Genomic DNA, 22264 nt, shown 5'->3' on the forward strand with positions numbered 1-22264 from the left:
CGTCTTTTTTGGCCAACCAAGCAAGCTTGCAAAGGAAATCTGCACTACAATGAAGTCTCACTTCCCCCCGGTCAAAAGGGCCATCTGAAAAAAGTGTAAAATCCAGAAAGGCAGGACAGGCCATGGAGAACTGGGAGCCTTGTTATGCTGATGGGCGGGATGTAAATTGCCAACAACCACTCGGGAGAAGTGTATGGTGTTTCCTGAAACATCTAAAAAACAAAGCAACAGAACCTAGGGCACTTCCACTTATGGTCCTATAGCTTAGGGAAATTAAAATCAAAAAGACACAGCCACCCCAAAGTTTGGAATGGCTCTGTTTACAAGAACCTCGTTTACAGTACAAGTTCAACATCGCAGAAAGTGAAAAATGGATAAAGAAGTTGTGGTATTTACTTACAAAGCAATATCACTCAGCAATGAAATCTGTGTCATCAGGCCCTTAGCAGCACAATGAGTGGATTCAGGTATGATGATTCTAACTAAAGTAAGTCACACAGAAAAAGAAACATCATAAGATATCAGTAATACACGGAATGTAAACTTGGCTACACAGGAACTGAATTACAGAACAGAACAGGGACTCAAATTTAGAAAAACAACTTATGCTTGCTTAAGGGTAAAGGTGAGTTGGGGTGCTGCATAAAACCAGAGATTGAAATGAGCACAGATAAAGTTCCTTAAGCCAAATATGGAATAGACAAGAGCTACTCCTTGCTCAACGAAATGGACTCAACACTGCATATTAAACGCCTAAGAATGTACCTGACTTGTAAGTATCTTAAAACCTATGGATTGCTATGTCTCCAAAAGAGAATCAAGCATGTGTACAGGGGCATAAACGCAGCAGTGATAGGATTGGAGAGGTTCGGTGAGCAAATGAAGACCCTTTGAAATCATATTGCATGGTACCCATTCAACGGGTTTCAACTACCCAGGTTTAAGGTATTCTTCCTTCAGCTAAAACATGCATGTGGAACCTAGAGTATGATCAACCATGTGATCGGGAGACGTGTTCAAATATGTCTCAGTTTTCGTACCCTGGTACTCGGGTGCAACATTCCAGACGCTTTACTAACACTCTCCCGACTTGGAGAGTCAGTCCCTTTAACCTCCTGTTTGGCCCAGTTTGCAATTTCTGCGGAAGATGAACAGGAATAGCGAGAACCAACGGAGACTAGCTGGAGGTGTCTGGACGGGCAAATTTAACTCTCATTTCCTACCAGGAAGAGGAATTAACCAAAGGCTCAGCGTGCCATGCCAGAATCAGATTAGGGCCTGAAGCCATCCTGTGGTGTTGCGGCCAGCTCAAAAGAAAGCGAGTTGAAGAAAGGAGCTCAGGGGCACTGTAATTCACAAACCTGCAGAGTTATAAATGACAGCTATCGTCCAAAAATAGACTGAAGTAAGGCTGCCAAGAGGACTTGAAAGCGGGGCAGAATTGCAGGAAACCGATTTCAGGAGGTAGACTGGAATTGCATTGAAAGCATAGGAAAAGAGGCAGAACGTCCACAATGATGCACTTGGCCAAAAAGGGCGTATGCGTTTTTTCCTGAATATATTCAGGAAAAAACGCATACGCCCTTTTTGGCCAACCAAGCAAGCTTGCAAAGGAAATCTGCACTACAATGAAGTCTCACTTCCCCCTGGTCAAATGGGCCATCTGAAAAAAGTGTAAAATCCAGAAAGGCAACAGGCCATTGAGAACTGGGTGCCTTGTTATGCTGATGGGCGGGATGTAAATTGCCAACAGACACTAGGAAGAAGTGTATGGTGTTTCCTGAAACATCTAAAAAACAAAGCAACAGAGCCTAGGGCACTTCCACTTATGGTCCTATAGCTTAGGGAAATTAAAATCAAAAAGACACAGCCACCCCAAAGTTTGGAACGGCTCTGTTTACAAGAACCTCATTTACAGTACAAGTTCAACATTGCAGAAAGTGAAAAATGGATAAAGAACTTGTGGTACTTACGTACAATGCACTATCACTCAGCAATGAAATCTATGTCATCAGGCCCGTAGCAGCATAATGAGTAGATTCAGGTACGATGATTCTAACTGAAATAAGTCACACAGAAAAAGAAACATCATAAGATATCACTAATACACGGAATGTAAACTTGGCTACACAGGAACTGAATTCCAAAACAGAACAGGTTCTCAAATTTAGAAAACCAACTTATGCTTGCTTAAGGGGAAAGGTGAGTTGGGTTGCTGCATAAAACCAGAGATTGAAATGAGCACAGATAAAGTTCCTTAAGCCAAATATGGAATAGACAAGAGCTACTCCTTGCTCAACGAAATGGACTCAACACCGCATATTAAACGCCTAAGAATGTACCTGACTAGTAAGTATCTTAAAACCTATGGATTGCTATCTCTCCGAAAGAGAATCAAGGATGTGTACAGGGGCATAAACGCAGCAGTGATAGGATTGGAGAGGTTCGGTGAGCAAATGAAGACCCTTTGAAGTCATATTGCATGGTACCCATTCCACGGGTTTCAACTACCCAGGTTTTAGGTATTCTTCCTTCAGCTAAAACATGCATGTGGAACCCAGAGTATGATCAACCATGTGATCAGGAGACGTGTTCAAATATGTCTCAGTTTTCCTCCCCTGGTACTCGGGTGCAACATTCCAGACGCTTTACTAACACTCTCCCCACTTGGAGAGTCAGCGCCTTTAACCTCCTGTTTGGCCCAGTTTGCAATTTCTGCGGAAGATGAACAGGAATAGCGAGAACCAATGAGAGGCTAGCTGGAGGTGTCTGGACGGGCAAATTTAACTCTCATTTCCCACCAGGAAGAGGAAATAACCAAAGGCTCTGCGTGCCGTACCGGAACCAGATTAGGGCCTGAAGCCATCCTGCGGTGTTGCGGCCAGGTCACAAGAAAGCGAGTTGAAGAAAGGAGCTCAGGGGCACTGTAATTCACAAACCTGCAGAGTTATAAATGACAGCTATCGTCCAAAAATAGACTGAAGTAAGGCTGCCAAGAGGACTTGAAAGCGGGGCAGAATTGCAGGAAACCGATTTCAGGAGGTAGACTGGAATTGCATTGAAAGCATAGGAAAAGAGGCAGAACGTCCACAATGATGCACTTGGCCAAAAAGGGCGTATGCGTTTTTTCCTGAATATATTCAGGAAAAAACGCATACGCCCTTTTTGGCCAACCAAGCAAGCTTGCAAAGGAAATCTGCACTACAATGAAGTCTCACTTCCCCCCAGTCAAAAGGGCCATCTGAAAAAAGTGTAAAATCCAGAAAGGCAACAGGCCATTGAGAACTGGGAGCCTTGTTATGCTGATGGGCGGGATGTAAATTGCCAACAGACACTCGGGAGAAGTGTATGGTGTTTCCTGAAACATCTAAAAAACAAAGCAACAGAGCCTAGGGCACTTCCACTTATGGTCCTATAGCTTAGGGAAATTAAAATCAAAAAGACACAGCCACCCCAAAGTTTTGAACGGCTCTGTTTACAAGAACCTCGTTTACAGTACAAGTTCAACATCGCAGAAAGTGAAAAATGGATAAAGAAGTTGTGGTATTTACTTACAAAGCAATATCACTCAGCAATGAAATCTGTGTCATCAGGCCCTTAGCAGCACAGTGAGTGGATTCAGGTATGATGATTCTAACTGAAATAAGTCACACAGAAAAAGAAACATCATAAGATATCAGTAATACACGGAATGTAAACTTGGCTACACAGGAACTGAATTACAGAACAGAACAGGGTCTCAAATTTAGAAAACCAACTTATTCTTGCTTAAGGGTAAAGGTGAGTTGGGGTGCTGCATAAAACCAGAGATTGAAATGAGCACAGATAAAGTTCCTTAAGCCAAATATGGAATAGACAAGAGCTACTCCTTGCTCAACGAAATGGACTCAACACCCCATATTAAACGCCTAAGAATGTACCTGACTAGTAAGTATCTTAAAACCTATGGATTGCTATGTCTCCGAAAGAGAATCAAGCATGTGTACAGGGGCATAAACGCAGCAGTGATAGGATTGGAGAGGTTCAGTGAGCAAATGAAGACCCTTTGAAGTCATATTGCATGGTACCCATTCCACGGGTTTCAACTACCCAGGTTTAAGGTATTCTTCCTTCAGCTAAAACATGCATGTGGAACCTAGAGTATGATCAACCATGTGATCGGGAGACGTGTTCAAATATGTCTCAGTTTTCCTCCCCTGGTACTCGGGTGCAACATTCCAGACGCTTTACTAACACTCTCCCCACTTGGAGAGTCAGTCCCTTTAACCTCCTGTTTGGCCCAGTTTGCAATTTCTGCGGAAGATGAACAGGAATAGCGAGAACCAATGAGAGGCTAGCTGGAGGTGTCTGGACGGGCAAATTTAACTCTCATTTCCCACCAGGAAGAGGAATTAACCAAAGGCTCAGCATGCCGGGCCGGAACCAGATTAGGGCCTGAAGCCATCCTGCGGTGTTGCGGCCAGGTCACAAGAAAGCGAGTTGAAGAAAGGAGCTCAGGGGCACTGTAATTCACAAACCTGCAGAGTTATAAATGACAGCTATCGTCCAAAAATAGACTGAAGTAAGGCTGCCAAGAGGACTTGAAAGCGGGGCAGAATTGCAGGAAACCGATTTCAGGAGGTAGACTGGAATTGCATTGAAAGCATAGGAAAAGAGGCAGAACGTCCACAATGATGCACTTGGCCAAAAAGGGCGTATGCGTTTTTTCCTGAATATATTCAGGAAAAAACGCATACGCCCTTTTTGGCCAACCAAGCAAGCTTGCAAAGGAAATCTGCACTACAATGAAGTCTCACTTCCCCCCGGTCAAAAGGGCCATCTGAAAAAAGTGTAAAATCCAGAAAGTCAGGACAGGCCATGGAGAACTGGGAGCCTTGTTATGCTGATGGGCGGGATGTAAATTGCCAACAACCACTGGAGAGAAGTGTATGGTGTTTCCTGAAACATCTAAAAAACAAAGCAACAGAGCCTAGGGCACTTCCACTTATGGTCCTATAGCTTAGGGAAATTAAAATCAAAAAGACACAGCCACCCCAAAGTTTGGAACGGCTCTGTTTACAAGAACCTCGTTTACAGTACAAGTTCAACATCGCAGAAAGTGAAAAATGGATAAAGAACTTGTGGTACTTACGTACAATGCACTATCACTCAGCAATGAAATCTATGTCATCAGGCCCGTAGCAGCATAATGAGTAGATTCAGGTACGATGATTCTAACTGAAATAAGTCACACAGAAAAAGAAACATCATAAGATATCACTAATACACGGAATGTAAACTTGGCTACACAGGAACTGAATTCCAAAACAGAACAGGTTCTCAAATTTAGAAAACCAACTTATGCTTGCTTAAGGGGAAAGGTGAGTTGGGTTGCTGCATAAAACCAGAGATTGAAATGAGCACAGATAAAGTTCCTTAAGCCAAATATGGAATAGACAAGAGCTACTCCTTGCTCAACGAAATGGACTCAACACCGCATATTAAACGCCTAAGAATGTACCTGACTAGTAAGTATCTTAAAACCTATGGATTGCTATGTCTCCGAAAGAGAATCAAGCATGTGTACAGGGGCATAAACGCAGCAGTGATAGGATTGGAGAGGTTCGGTGAGCAAATGAAGACCCTTTGAAGTCATATTGCATGGTACCCATTCCACGGTTTTCAACTACCCAGGTTTTAGGTATTCTTCCTTCAGCTAAAACATGCATGTGGAACCCAGAGTATGATCAACCATGTGATCGGGAGACGTGTTCAAATATGTCTCAGTTTTCCTCCCCTGGTACTCGGGTGCAACATTCCAGACGCTTTACTAACACTCTCCCCACTTGGAGAGTCAGCGCCTTTAACCTCCTGTTTGGCCCAGTTTGCAATTTCTGCGGAAGATGAACAGGAATAGCGAGAACCAATGAGAGGCTAGCTGGAGGTGTCTGGACGGGCAAATTTAACTCTCATTTCCCACCAGGAAGAGGAATTAACCAAAGGCTCAGCATGCCGGGCCGGAACCAGATTAGGGCCTGAAGCCATCCTGCAGTGTTGCAGCCAGCTCACAAGAAAGCGAGCTGAAGAAAGGAGCTCAGGGGCACTGTAATTCACAAACCTGCAGAGTTATAAATGACAGCTATCGTCCAAAAATAGACTGAAGTAAGGCTGCCAAGAGGACTTGAAAGTGGGGCAGAATTGCAGGAAACCGATTTCAGGAGGTAGACTGGAATTGCATTGAAAGCATAGGAAAAGAGGCAGAACGTCCACAATGATGCACTTGGCCAAAAAGGGCATATGCGTTTTTTCCTGAATATAATCAGGAAAAAACGCATACGCCCTTTTTGGCCAACCAAGCAAGCTTGCAAAGGAAATCTGCACTACAATGAAGTCTCACTTCCCCCCGGTCAAAAGGGCCATCTGAAAAAAGTGTAAAATCCAGAAAGGCAGGACAGGCCATGGAGAACTGGGAGCCTTGTTATGCTGATGGGCGGGATGTAAATTGCCAACAGACACTCGGGAGAAGTGTATGGTGTTTCCTGAAACATCTAAAAAACAAAGCAACAGAGCCTAGGGGACTGCCACTTATGGTCCTATAGCTTAGGGAAATTAAAATCAAAAAGACACAGCCACCCCAAAGTTTGGGACGCCTCTGTTTACAACAACCTCGTTTACAGTACAAGTTCAACATCGCAGAAAGTGAAAAATGGATAAAGAAGTTGTGGTATTTACTTACAAAGCAATATCACTCAGCAATGAAATCTGTGTCATCAGGCCCTTAGCAGCACAATGAGTGGATTCAGGTATGATGATTCTAACTGAAGTAAGTCACACAGGAAAAGAAACATCATAAGATATCAGTAATACATGGAATGGAAACTTGGCTACACAGGAACTGAATTACAGAACAGAACAGGGTCTCAAATTTAGAAAACCAACTTATGCTTGCTTAAGGGTAAAGATGAGTTGGGGTGCTGCATAAAACCAGAGATTGAAATGAGCACAGATTAAGTTCCTTAAGTCAAATATGGAATAGACAAGAGCTACTCCTTGCTCAACGAAATGGACTCAACACCGCATATTAAACGCCTAAGAATGTACCTGACTAGTAAGTATCTTAAAACCTATGGATTGCTATGTCTCCGAAAGAGAATCAAGCATGTGTACAGGGGCATAAACGCAGCAGTGATAGGATTGGAGAGGTTCGGTGAGCAAATGAAGACCCTTTGAAGTCATATTGCATGGTACCCATTCCACGGGTTTCAACTACCCAGGTTTTAGGTATTCTTCCTTCAGCTAAAACATGCATGTGGAACCCAGAGTATGATCAACCATGTGATCGGGAGACGTGTTCAAATATGTCTCAGTTTTTGTACCCTGGTACTCGGGTGCAACATTCCAGACGCTTTACTAACACTCTCCCGACTTGGAGAGTCAGTGTCTTTAACCTCCTGTTTGGCCCAGTTTGCAATTTCTGCGGAAGATGAACAGGAATAGCGAGAACCAATGAGAGACTAGCTGGAGGTGTCTGGACGGGCAAATTTAACTCTCATTTCCCACCAGGAAGAGGAATTAACCAAAGGCTCAGCGTGCCGTGCCGGAACCAGATTAGGGCCTGAAGCCATCCTGCGGTGTTGCGGCCAGCTCACAAGAAAGCGAGTTGAAGAAAGGAGCTCAGGGGCACTGTAATTCACAAACCTGCAGAGTTATAAATGACAGCTATCGTCCAAAAATAGACTGAAGTAAGGCTGCCCAGAGGACTTGAAAGCGGGGCAGAATTGCAGGAAACCGATTTCAGGAGGTAGACTGGAATTGCATTGAAAGCATAGGAAAAGAGGCAGAACGTCCACAATGATGCACTTGGCCAAAAAGGGCGTATGCGTTTTTTCCTGAATATATTCAGGAAAAAACGCATACGCCCTTTTTGGCCAACCAAGCAAGCTTGCAAAGGAAATCTGCACTACAATGAAGTCTCACTTCCCCCCGGTCAAAAGGGCCATCTGAAAAAAGTGTAAAATCCAGAAAGGCAGGACAGGCCATGGAGAACTGGGAGCCTTGTTATGGTGATGGGTGGGATGTAAATTGCCAACAACCACTGGGGAGAAGTGTATGGTGTTTCCTGAAACATCTAAAAAACAAAGCAACAGAGCCTAGGGCACTTCCACTTATGGTCCTATAGCTTAGGGAAATTAAAATCAAAAAGACACAGCCACCCCAAAGTTTGGGACGCCTCTGTTTACAGGAACCTCGTTTACAGTACAAGTTCAACATCGCAGAAAGTGAAAAATGGATAAAGAAGTTGTGGTATTTACTTACAAAGCAATATCACTCAGCAATGAAATCTGTGTCATCAGGCCCTTAGCAGCACAATGAGTGGATTCAGGTATGATGATTCTAACTGAAATAAGTCACACAGAAATAGAAACATCATAAGATATCAGTAATACACGGAATGTAAACTTGGCTACACAGGAACTGAATTACAGAACAGAACAGGGACTCAAATTTAGAAAACCAACTTATGCTTGCTTAAGGGTAAAGGTGAGTTGGGGTGCTGCATAAAACCAGAGATTGAAATGAGCACAGATAAAGTTCCTTAAGCCAAATATGGAATAGACAAGAGCTACTCCTTGCTCAACGAAATGGACTCAACACCGCATATTAAACGCCTAAGAATGTACCTGACTAGTAAGTATCTTAAAACCTATGGATTGCTATGTCTCCGAAAGAGAATCAAGCATGTGTACAGGGGCATAAACGCAGCTGTGATAGGATTGGAGAGGTTCAGTGAGCAAATGAAGACCCTTTGAAGTCATATTGCATGGTACCCATTCCACAGGTTTCAACTACCCAGGTTTAAGGTATTCTTCCTTCAGCTAAAACATGCATGTGGAACCCAAGTATGATCAACCATGTGAACGGGAGACGTGTTCAAATATGTCTCAGTTTTCCTCCCCTGGTACTCGGGTGCAACATTCCAGACGCTTTACTAACACTCTCCGCACTTGGAGAGTCAGCGCCTTTAACCTCCTGTTTGGCCCAGTTTGCAATTTCTGCGGAAGATGAACAGGAATAGCGAAAACCAATGAGAGACTAGCTGGAGGTGTCTGGACGGGCAAATTTAACTCTCATTTCCCACCAGGAAGAGGAAATAACCAAAGGCTCAGCGTGCCGTGCCGGAACCAGATTAGGGCCTGAAGCCATCCTGCGGTGTTGCGGCCAGGTCACAAGAAAGCGAGTTGAAGAAAGGAGCTCAGGGGCACTGTAATTCACAAACCTGCAGAGTTATAAATGACAGCTATCGTCCAAAAATAGACTGAAGTAAGGCTGCCAAGAGGACTTGAAAGCGGGGCAGAATTGCAGGAAACCGATTTCAGGAGGTAGACTGGAATTGCATTGAAAGCATAGGAAAAGAGGCAGAACGTCCACAATGATGCACTTGGCCAAAAAGGGCGTATGCGTTTTTTCCTGAATATATTCAGGAAAAAACGCATACGCCCTTTTTGGCCAACCAAGCAAGCTTGCAAAGGAAATCTGCACTACAATGAAGTCTCACTTCCCCCCGGTCAAAAGGGCCATCTGAAAAAAGTGTAAAATCCAGAAAGGCAACAGGCCATTGAGAACTGGGAGCCTTGTTATGCTGATGGGCGGGATGTAAATTGCCAACAGACACTCAGGAGAAGAGTATGGTGTTTCCTGAAACATCTAAAAAACAAAGCAACAGAACCTAGGGCACTTCCACTTATGGTCCTATAGCTTAGGGAATTTAAAATCAAAAAGACACAGCCACCCCAAAGTTTGGGACGCCTCCGTTTACAAGATCCTCGTTTACTGTACAAGTTCAACATCACAGAAAGTGAAAAATGGATAAAGAACTTGTGGTACTTACGTACAATGCAGTATCACTCAGCAATGAAATCTATGTCATCAGGCCCGTAGCAGCATAATGAGTGGATTCAGGTACGATGATTCTAACTGAAATAAGTCACACAGAAAAAGAAACATCATAAGATATCAGTAATACACGGAATGTAAACTTGGCTACACAGGAACTGCATTCCAAAACAGAACAGGGTCTCAAATTTAGAAAACCAACTTATGCTTGCTTAAGGGGAAAGGTGAGTTGGGGTGCTGCATAAAACCAGAGATTGAAATGAGCACAGATAAAGTTCCTTAAGCCAAATATGGAATAGACAAGAGCTACTCCTTGCTCAACAAAATGGACTCAACACCCCATATTAAACGCCTAAGAATGTACCTGACTAGTAAGTATCTTAAAACCTATGGATTGCTATGTCTCCAAAAGAGAATCAAGCGTGTGTACAGGGGCATAAACGCAGCAGTGATAGGATTGGAGAGGTTCGGTGAGCAAATGAAGACCCTTTGAAGTCATATTGCATGGTACCCATTCCACGGGTTTCACCTACCCAGGTTTAAGGTATTCTTCCTTCAGCTAAAACATGCATGTGGAACCTAGAGTATGATCAACCATGTGATCGGGAGACGTGTTCATATATGTCTCAGTTTTCGTACCCTGGTACTCGGGTGCAACATTCCAGACGCTTTACTAACACTCTCCCCACTTGGAGAGTCAGTCCCTTTAACCTCCTGTTTGGCCCAGTTTGCAATTTCTGTGGAAGATGAACAGGAATAGCGAGAACCAATGAGAGACTAGCTGGAGGTGTCTGGATGGGCAAATTTAACTCTCATTTCCCACCAGGAAGAGGAATTAACCAAAGGCTCAGCGTGCCGTGCCGGAACCAGATTAGGGCCTGAAGCCATCCTGCGGTGTTGCAGCCAGCTCACAAGAAAGCGAGTTGAAGAAAGGAGCTCAGGGGCACTGTAATTCACAAACCTGCAGAGTTATAAATGACAGCTATCGTCCAAAAATAGACTGAAGTAAGGCTGCCAAGAGGACTTGAAAGCGGGACAGAATTGCAGGAAACCGATTTCAGGAGGTAGACTGGAATTGCATTGAAAGCATAGGAAAAGAGGCAGAACGTCCACAATGATGCACTTGGCCAAAAAGGGCGTATGCGTTTTTTCCTGAATATATTCAGGAAAAAACACATACGCCCTTTTTGGCCAACCAAGCAAGCTTGCAAAGGAAATCTGCACTACAATGAAGTCTCACTTCCCCCTGGTCAAAAGGGCCATCTGAAAAAAGTGTAAAATCCAGAAAGGCAGGACAGGCCATGGAGAACTGGGAGCCTTGTTATGCTGAAGGGCGGGATGTAAATTGCCAACAAACACTCGGGAGAAGTGTATGGTGTTTCCTGAAACATCTAAAAAACAAAGCAACAGAGCCTAGGGCACTTCCACTTATGGTCCTATAGCTTAGGGAATTTAAAATCAAAAAGACACAGCCACCCCAAAGTTTCGAACGGCTCTGTTTACAAGAACCTCGTTTACAGTACAAGTTCAACATCGCAGAAAGTGAAAAATGGATAAAGAAGTTGTGGTATTTACTTACAAAGCAATATCACTCAGCAATGAAATCTGTGTCATCAGGCCCTTAGCAGCACAATGAGTCGATTCAGGTATGATGATTCTAACTGAAATAAGTCACACAGAAAAAGAAACATCATAAGATATCAGTAATACACGGAATGTAAACTTGGCTACACAGGAACTGAATTATAGAATAGAACAGGGTCTCAAATTTAGAAAACCAACTTATGCTTGCTTAAGGGTAAAGGTGAGTTGGGGTGCTGCATAAAACCAGAGATTGAAATGAGCACAGATAAAGTTCCTTAAGCCAAATATGGAATAGACAAGAGCTACTCCTTCCTCAACGAAATGGACTCAACACCGCATATTAAACGCCTAAGAATGTACCTGACTAGTAAGTATCTTAAAACCTATGGATTGCTATGTCTCCGAAAGAGAATCAAGCATGTGTACAGGGGCATAAACGCAGCAGTGATAGGATTGGAGAGGTTCGGTGAGCAAATGAAGACCCTTTGAAGTCATATTGCATGGTACCCATTCCACGGGTTTCAAATACCCAGGTTTAAGGTATTCTTCCTTCAGCTAAAAGATGCATGTGGAAACCAAGTATGATCAACCATGTGAACGGGAGACGTGTTCAAATATTTCTCAGTTTTCCTCCCCTGGTACTCGGGTGCAACATTCCAGACGCTTTACTAACACTCTCCCCACTTGGAGAGTCAGCGCCTTTAACCTCCTGTTTGGCCCAGTTTGCAATTTCTTGGAAGATGAACAGGAATAGCGAGAACCAATGAGAGACTAGCTGGAGGTGTCTGGACGGGCAAATTTAACTCTCATTTCCCACCAGGAAGAGGAATTAACCAAAGGCTCAGCGTGCCGTGCCGGAACCAGATTAGGGCCTGAAGCCATCCTGCGGTGTTGCGGCCAGGTCACAAGAAAGCGAGTTGAAGAAAGGAGCTCAGGGGCACTGTAATTCACAAACCTGCAGAGTTATAAATGACAGCTATCGTCCAAAAATAGACTGAAGTAAGGCTGCCAAGAGGACTTGAAAGCGGGGCAGAATTGCAGGAAACCGATTTCAGGAGGTAGACTGGAATTGCATTGAAAGCATAGGAAAAGAGGCAGAACGTCCACAATGATGCACTTGGCCAAAAAGGGTGTATGAGTTTTTTCCTGAATATATTCAAGAAAAAACGCATACGCCCTTTTTGGCCAACCAAGCAAGCTTGCAAAGGAAATCTGCACGACAATGAAGTCTCACTTCCCCCCGGTCAAAAGGGCCATCTGAAAAAAGTGTAAAATCCAGAAAGGCAGGACAGGCCATGGAGAACTGGGAGCCTTGTTATGCTGATGGGCGGGATGTAAATTGCCAACAACCACTCGGGAGAATTGTATGGTGTTTCCTGAAACATCTAAAAAACAAAGCAACAGAACCTCAGGCACTTCCACTTATGGTCCTATAGCTTAGGGAAATTAAAATGAAAAAGACACAGCCACCCCAAAGTTTGGAACGGCTCTGTTTACAAGAACCTCGTTTACAGTACAAGTTCAACATCGCAGAAAGTGAAAAATGGATAAAGAAGTTGTGGTATTTACTTACAAAGCAATATCACTCAGCAATGAAATCTGTGTCATCAGGCCCTTAGCAGCACAATGAGTCGATTCAGGTATGATGATTCTAACTGAAATAAGTCACACAGAAAAAGAAACATCATAAGATATCAGTAATACACGGAATGGAAACTTGGCTACACAGGAACTGAATTACAGAACAGAACAGGGTCTCAAATTTAGAAAACCAACTTATGCTTGCTTAAGGGGAAAGGTCAGTTGGGGTGCTGCATAAAACCAGAGATTGAAATGAGCACAGATAAAGTTCCTTAAGCCAAATATGGAATAGACAAGAGCTACTCCTTGCTCAACGAAATGGACTCAACACCCCATATTAAACGCCTAAGAATGTACCTGACTAGTAAGTATCTTAAAACCTATGGATTGCTATGTCTCCGAAAGAGAATCAAGCATGTGTACAGGGGCATAAACACAGCAGTGATAGGATTGGAGAGGTTCGGTGAGCAAATGAAGACCCTTTGAAGTCATATTGCATGGTACCCATTCCACGGGTTTCAACTACCCAGGTTTTAGGTATTCTTCCTTCAGCTAAAACATGCATGTGGAACCTAGAGTATGATCAACCATGAGATCGGGAGACGTGTTCAAATATGTCCCAGTTTTCGTACCCTGGTACTCGGGTGCAACATTCCAGACGCTTTACTAACACTCTCCCGACTTGGAGAGTCAGTCCCTTTAACCTCCTGTTTGGCCCAGTTTGCAATTTCTGCGGAAGATGAAGAGGAATAGCGAGAACCAATGAGAGGCTAGCTGGAGGTGTCTGGACGGGCAAATTTAACTCTCATTTCCCACCAGGAAGAGGAATTAACCAAAGGCTCAGCGTGCCGTGCCGGAACCAGATTAGGGCCTGAAGGCATCCTGCGGTGTTGCGGCCAGCTCAAAAGAAAGCGAGTTGAAGAAAGGAGCTCAGGGGCACTGTAATTCACAAACCTGCAGAGTTATAAATGACAGCTATCGTCCAAAAAGAGACTGAAGTAAGGCTGCCAAGAGGACTTGAAAGCGGGGCAGAATTGCAGGAAACCGATTTCAGGAGGTAGACTGGAATTGCATTGAAAGCATAGGAAAAGAGGCAGAACGTCCACAATGATGCACTTGGCCAAAAAGGGCGTATGCGTTTTTTCCTGAATATATTCATGAAAAAACGCATACGCCCTTTTTGGCCAACCAAGCAAGCTTGCAAATGAAATCTGCACTACAATGAAGTCTCACTTCCCCCCGGTCAAAAGGGCCATCTGAAAAAAGTGTAAAATCCAGAAAGGCAACAGGCCATTGAGAACTGGGAGCCTTGTTATGCTGATGGGCGGGATGTAAATTGCCAACAGACACTCGGGAGAAGTGTATGGTGTTTCCTGAAACATCTAAAAAACAAAGCAACAGAGCCTAGGGCACTTCCATTTATGGTCCTATAGCTTAGGGAAATTAAAATCATAAAGACACAGCCACCCCAAAGTTTGGGACGCCTCCGTTTACAAGAACCTCGTTTACCGTACAAGTTCAATATCACAGAAAGTGAAAAATGGATAAAGAACTTGTGGTACTTACGTACAATGCAGTATCACTCAGCAATGAAATCTATGTCATCAGGCCCGTAGCAGCATAATGAGTGGATTCAGGTACGATGATTCTAACTGAAATAAGTCACACAGAAAAAGAAACATCATAAGATATCACTAATACACGGAATGTAAACTTGGCTACACAGGAACTGCATTCCAAAACAGAACAGGGTCTCAAATTTAGAAAACCAACTTATGCTTGCTTAAGGGGAAAGGTGAGTTGGGGTGCTGCATAAAACCAGAGATTGAAATGAGCACAGATAAAGTTCCTTAAGCCAAATATGGAATAGACAAGAGCTACTCCTTGCTCAATGAAATGGACTCAACACCCCATATTAAACGCCTAAGAATGTACCTGACTAGTAAGTATCTTAAAACCTATGGATTGCTATGTCTCCAAAAGAGAATCAAGCGTGTGTACAGGGGCATAAACGCAGCAGTGATAGGATTGGAGAGGTTCGGTGAGCAAATGAAGACCCTTTGAAGTCATATTGCATGGTACCCATTACACGGGTTTCAACTACCCAGGTTTAAGGTATTCTTCCTTCAGCTAAAACATGCATGTGGAACCTAGAATATGATCAACCATGTGATCGGGAGACGTGTTCAAATATGTCTCAGTTTTCGTACCCTGGTACTCGGGTGCAATATTCCAGACGCTTTACTAACACTCCCCCAACTTGGAGAGTCAGTCCCTTTAACCTCCTGTTTGGCCCAGTTTGCAATTTCTGCGGAAGATGAACAGGAATAGCGAGAACCAATGAGAGACTAGCTGGAGGTGTCTGTACGGGCAAATTTAACTCTCATTTCCCACCAGGAAGAGGAATTAACCAAAGGCTCAGGGTGCCGTGCCGGAACCAGATTAGGGCCTGAAGCCATCCTGCGGTGTTGCGGCCAGCTCACAAGAAAGCGAGTTGAAGAAAGGAGCTCAGGGGCACTGTAATTCACAAACCTGCAGAGTTATAAATGACAACTATCGTCCAAAAATAGACTGAAGTAAGGCTGCCAAGAGGACTTGAAAGCAGGGCACAATTGCAGGAAACTGATTTCAGGAGGTAGACTGGAATTGCATTGAAAGCATAGGAAAAGAGGCCTAAGGTCCACAATGATGCACTTGGCCAAAAAGGGCATATGCGTTTTTTCCTGAATATATTCAGGAAAAAACGCATACGCACTTTTTGGCCAACCAAGCAAGCTTGCAAAGGAAATCTGCACTACAATGAAGTCTCACTTCCCCCTGGTCAAAAGGGCCATCTGAAAAAAGTGTAAAATCCAGAAAGTCAGGACAGGCCATGGAGAACTGGGAGCCTTGTTATGCTGATCGGCGGGATGTAAATTGCCAACAACCACTCGGTAGAAGTGTATGGTGTTTCCTGAAACATCTAAAAAACAAAGCAACAGAACCTAGGGCACTTCCACTTATGGTCCTATAGCTTAGGGAAATTAAAATCAAAAAGACACAGCCACCCCAAAGTTTGGAACGGCTCTGTTTACAAGAACCTCGTTTACAGTACAAGTTCAACATCGCAGAAAGTGAAAAATGGATAAAGAAGTTGTGGTATTCACTTACAAAGCAATATCACTCAGCAATGAAATCTATGTCATCAGGCCCGTAGCAGCATAATGAGTGGATTCAGGTACGATGATTCTAACTGAAATAAGTCACACAGAAAAAGAAACATCATAAGATATCACTAATACACGGAATGTAACCTTGGCTACACAGGAACTGCATTCCAAAACTGAACAGGGTCTCAAATTTAGAAAACCAACTTATGCTTGCTTAAGGGTAAAGGTGAGTTGGGGTGCTGCATAAAACCAGAGATTGAAATGAGCACAAATAAAGTACCTTAAGCCAAATATGGAATAGACAAGAGCTACTCCTTGATCAATGAAATGGACTCAACACCCCATATTAAACGCCTAAGAATGTACCTGACTAGTAAGTATCTTAAAACCTATGGATTGCTATGTCTCCGAAAGAGAATCAAGCGTGTGTACAGGGGCATAACCGCAGCAGTGATAGGGTTGGAGAGGTTTGGTGAGCAAATGAAGACCCTTTGAAGTCATATTGCATGGTACCCATTCCACGGGTTTCAACTCTCCAGGTTTAAGGTATTCTTCCTTCAGCTAAAACATGCATGTGGAACCCAAGTATGATCAACCATGTGAACGGCAGACGTGTTCAAATATGTCTCAGTTTTCCTCCCCTGGTACTCGGGTGCAACATTCCAGACGCTTTACTAACACTCTCCCCACTTGGAGAGTCAGCGCCTTTAACCTCCTGTTTGGCCCAGTTTGCAATTTCTGCGGAAGATGAACAGGAATAGCGAGAACCAATGAGAGGCTAGCTGGAGGTGTCTGGACGGGCAAATTTAACTCTCATTTCCCAACAGGAAGAGGAAATAACCAAAGGCTCAGTGTGCCGTGCCGGAACCAGATTAGGGCCTGAAGCCATCCTGCAGTGTTGCGGCCAGCTCACAAGAAAACGAGTTGAAGAAAGGAGCTCAGGGGCACTGTAATTCACAAACCTGCAGAGTTATAAATGACAGCTATCGTCCAAAAATAGACTGAAGTAAGGCTGCCAAGAGGACTTGAAAGCAGGGCAGAATTGCAGGAAACCGATTTCAGGAGGTAGACTGGAATTGCATTGAAAGCATAGGAAAAGAGGCCGAACGTCCACAATGATGCACTTGGCCAAAAAGGGCGTATGCGTTTTTTCCTGAATATATTCAGGAAAAAACGCATACGCCCTTTTTGGCCAACCAAGCAAGCTTGCAAAGGAAATCTGCACTACAATGAAGTCTCACTTCCCCCCGGTCAAAAGGGCCATCTGAAAAAAGTGTAAAATCCAGAAAGGCAGGACAGGCCATGGAGAACTGGGAGCCTTGTTATGCTGATGGGCGGGATGTAAATTGCCAACAACCACTCGGGAGAAGTGTATGGTGTTTCCTGAAACATCTAAAAAACAAAGCAACAGAGCCTAGGGCACTTCCACTTATGGTCCTATAGCTTAGGGAATTTAAAATCAAAAAGACACAGCCACCCCAAAGTTTTGAAGGGCTCTGTTTACAAGAACCTCGTTTACAGTACAAGTTCAACATCGCAAAAAGTGAAAAATGGATTAAAAAGTTGTGGTATTTTCTTACAAAGCAATATCACTCAGCAATGAAATCTGTGTCATCAGGCCCTTAGCAGCACAATGAGTGGATTCAGGTATGATGATTCTAACTGAAATAAGTCACACAGAAAAAGAAACATCATAAGATATCAGTAATACACGGAATGGAAACTTGGCTACACAGGAACTGAATTACAGAACAGAACAGGGTCTCAAATTTAGAAAACCAACTTATGCTTGCTTAAGGGTAAAGGTGAGTTGGGGTGCTGCATAAAACCAGAGATTGAAATGAGCACAGATAAAGTTCCTTAAGCCAAATATGGAATAGACAAGAGCTACTCCTTGCTCAACGAAATGGACTCAACACCGCATATTAAACGCCTAAGAATGTACCTGACTAGTAAGTATCTTAAAACCTATGGATTGCTATGTCTCCGAAAGAGAATCAAGCATGTGTACAGGGGCATAAACGCAGCTGTGATAGGATTGGAGAGGTTCAGTGAGCAAATGAATACCCTTTGAAGTCATATTGCATGGTACCCATTCCACAGGTTTCAACTACCCAGGTTTAAGGTATTCTTCCTTCAGCTAAAACATGCATGTGGAACCCAAGTATGATCAACCATGTGAACGGGAGACGTGTTCAAATATGTCTCAGTTTTCCTCCCCTGGTACTCGGGTGCAACATTCCAGACGCTTTACTAACACTCTCCGCACTTGGAGAGTCAGCGCCTTTAACCTCCTGTTTGGCCCAGTTTGCAATTTCTGCGGAAGATGAACAGGAATAGCGAAAACCAATGAGAGACTAGCTGGAGGTGTCTGGACGGGCAAATTTAACTCTCATTTCCCACCAGGAAGAGGAAATAAGCAAAGGCTCAGCGTGCCGTGCCGGAACCAGATTAGGGCCTGAAGCCATCCTGCGGTGTTGCGGCCAGGTCACAAGAAAGCGAGTTGAAGAAAGGAGCTCAGGGGCACTGTAATTCACAAACCTGCAGAGTTATAAATGACAGCTATCGTCCAAAAATAGACTGAAGTAAGGCTGCCAAGAGGACTTGAAAGCGGGGCAGAATTGCAGGAAACCGATTTCAGGAGGTAGACTGGAATTGCATTGAAAGCATAGGAAAAGAGGCAGAACGTCCACAATGATGCACTTGGCCAAAAAGGGCGTATGCGTTTTTTCCTGAATATATTCAGGAAAAAACGCATACGCACTTTTTGGCCAACCAAGCAAGCTTGCAAAGGAAATCTGCACTACAATGAAGTCTCACTTCCCCCCGGTCAAAAGGGCCATCTGAAAAAAGTGTAAAATCCAGAAAGGCAACAGGCCATTGAGAACTGGGAGCCTTGTTATGCTGATGGGCGGGATGTAAATTGCCAACAGACACTCAGGAGAAGAGTATGGTGTTTCCTGAAACATCTAAAAAACAAAGCAACAGAACCTAGGGCACTTCCACTTATGGTCCTATAGCTTAGGGAATTTAAAATCAAAAAGACACAGCCACCCCAAAGTTTGGGACGCCTCCGTTTACAAGATCCTCGTTTACTGTACAAGTTCAATATCACAGAAAGTGAAAAATGGATAAAGAACTTGTGGTACTTACGTACAATGCAGTATCACTCAGCAATGAAATCTATGTCATCAGGCCCGTAGCAGCATAATGAGTGGATTCAGGTACGATGATTCTAACTGAAATAAGTCACACAGAAAAAGAAACATCATAAGATATCACTAATACACGGAATGTAAACTTGGCTACACAGGAACTGCATTCCAAAACAGAACAGGGTCTCAAATTTAGAAAACCAACTTATGCTTGCTTAAGGGGAAAGGTGAGTTGGGGTGCTGCATAAAACCAGAGATTGAAATGAGCACAGATAAAGTTCCTTAAGCCAAATATGGAATAGACAAGAGCTACTCCTTGCTCAACAAAATGGACTCAACACCCCATATTAAACGCCTAAGAATGTACCTGACTAGTAAGTATCTTAAAACCTATGGATTGCTATGTCTCCAAAAGAGAATCAAGCGTGTGTACAGGGGCATAAACGCAGCAGTGATAGGATTGGAGAGGTTCGGTGAGCAAATGAAGACCCTTTGAAGTCATATTGCATGGTACCCATTCCACGGGTTTCACCTACCCAGGTTTAAGGTATTCTTCCTTCAGCTAAAACATGCATGTGGAACCTAGAGTATGATCAACCATGTGATCGGGAGACGTGTTCATATATGTCTCAGTTTTCGTACCCTGGTACTCGGGTGCAACATTCCAGACGCTTTACTAACACTCTCCCCACTTGGAGAGTCAGTCCCTTTAACCTCCTGTTTGGCCCAGTTTGCAATTTCTGTGGAAGATGAACAGGAATAGCGAGAACCAATGAGAGACTAGCTGGAGGTGTCTGGATGGGCAAATTTAACTCTCATTTCCCACCAGGAAGAGGAATTAACCAAAGGCTCAGCGTGCCGTGCCGGAACCAGATTAGGGCCTGAAGCCATCCTGCGGTGTTGCAGCCAGCTCACAAGAAAGCGAGTTGAAGAAAGGAGCTCAGGGGCACTGTAATTCACAAACCTGCAGAGTTATAAATGACAGCTATCGTCCAAAAATAGACTGAAGTAAGGCTGCCAAGAGGACTTGAAAGCGGGACAGAATTGCAGGAAACCGATTTCAGGAGGTAGACTGGAATTGCATTGAAAGCATAGGAAAAGAGGCAGAACGTCCACAATGATGCACTTGGCCAAAAAGGGCGTATGCGTTTTTTCCTGAATATATTCAGGAAAAAACGCATACGCCCTTTTTGGCCAACCAAGCAAGCTTGCAAAGGAAATCTGCACTACAATGAAGTCTCACTTCCCCCTGGTCAAAAGGGCCATCTGAAAAAAGTGTAAAATCCAGAAAGGCAGGACAGGCCATGGAGAACTGGGAGCCTTGTTATGCTGAAGGGCGGGATGTAAATTGCCAACAAACACTCGGGAGAAGTGTATGGTGTTTCCTGAAACATCTAAAAAACAAAGCAACAGAGCCTAGGGCACTTCCACTTATGGTCCTATAGCTTAGGGAATTTAAAATCAAAAAGACACAGCCACCCCAAAGTTTCGAACGGCTCTGTTTACAAGAACCTCGTTTACAGTACAAGTTCAACATCGCAGAAAGTGAAAAATGGATAAAGAAGTTGTGGTATTTACTTACAAAGCAATATCACTCAGCAATGAAATCTGTGTCATCAGGCCCTTAGCAGCACAATGAGTCGATTCAGGTATGATGATTCTAACTGAAATAAGTCACACAGAAAAAGAAACATCATAAGATATCAGTAATACACGGAATGTAAACTTGGCTACACAGGAACTGAATTACAGAATAGAACAGGGTCTCAAATTTAGAAAACCAACTTATGCTTGCTTAAGGGTAAAGGTGAGTTGGGGTGCTGCATAAAACCAGAGATTGAAATGAGCACAGATAAAGTTCCTTAAGCCAAATATGGAATAGACAAGAGCTACTCCTTCCTCAACGAAATGGACTCAACACCGCATATTAAACGCCTAAGAATGTACCTGACTAGTAAGTATCTTAAAACCTATGGATTGCTATGTCTCCGAAAGAGAATCAAGCATGTGTACAGGGGCATAAACGCAGCAGTGATAGGATTGGAGAGGTTCGGTGAGCAAATGAAGACCCTTTGAAGTCATATTGCATGGTACCCATTCCACGGGTTTCAAATACCCAGGTTTAAGGTATTCTTCCTTCAGCTAAAAGATGCATGTGGAAACCAAGTATGATCAACCATGTGAACGGGAGACGTGTTCAAATATTTCTCAGTTTTCCTCCCCTGGTACTCGGGTGCAACATTCCAGACGCTTTACTAACACTCTCCCCACTTGGAGAGTCAGCGCCTTTAACCTCCTGTTTGGCCCAGTTTGCAATTTCTTGGAAGATGAACAGGAATAGCGAGAACCAATGAGAGACTAGCTGGAGGTGTCTGGACGGGCAAATTTAACTCTCATTTCCCACCAGGAAGAGGAATTAACCAAAGGCTCAGCGTGCCGTGCCGGAACCAGATTAGGGCCTGAAGCCATCCTGCGGTGTTGCGGCCAGGTCACAAGAAAGCGAGTTGAAGAAAGGAGCTCAGGGGCACTGTAATTCACAAACCTGCAGAGTTATAAATGACAGCTATCGTCCAAAAATAGACTGAAGTAAGGCTGCCAAGAGGACTTGAAAGCGGGGCAGAATTGCAGGAAACCGATTTCAGGAGGTAGACTGGAATTGCATTGAAAGCATAGGAAAAGAGGCAGAACGTCCACAATGATGCACTTGGCCAAAAAGGGTGTATGAGTTTTTTCCTGAATATATTCAAGAAAAAACGCATACGCCCTTTTTGGCCAACCAAGCAAGCTTGCAAAGGAAATCTGCACGACAATGAAGTCTCACTTCCCCCCGGTCAAAAGGGCCATCTGAAAAAAGTGTAAAATCCAGAAAGGCAGGACAGGCCATGGAGAACTGGGAGCCTTGTTATGCTGATGGGCGGGATG

At 43.8% G+C, this 22264-nt stretch overlaps 1 long non-coding RNA gene across 7 annotated transcripts in view; it reads right to left on the bottom strand.

Annotated features, from left to right (window-relative positions):
• LOC307181310 overlaps positions 1-22264 on the bottom strand; it is an 843792-nt gene that overhangs the window by 492111 nt on the left and 329417 nt on the right. The gene's annotated exons all lie outside the window — the stretch shown is intronic.

Source organism: Stenella coeruleoalba (assembly GCF_951394435.1).
Source record: "Stenella coeruleoalba genome assembly, contig: scaffold_91, whole genome shotgun sequence".
Taxonomy (NCBI): domain Eukaryota; kingdom Metazoa; phylum Chordata; class Mammalia; order Artiodactyla; family Delphinidae; genus Stenella; species Stenella coeruleoalba.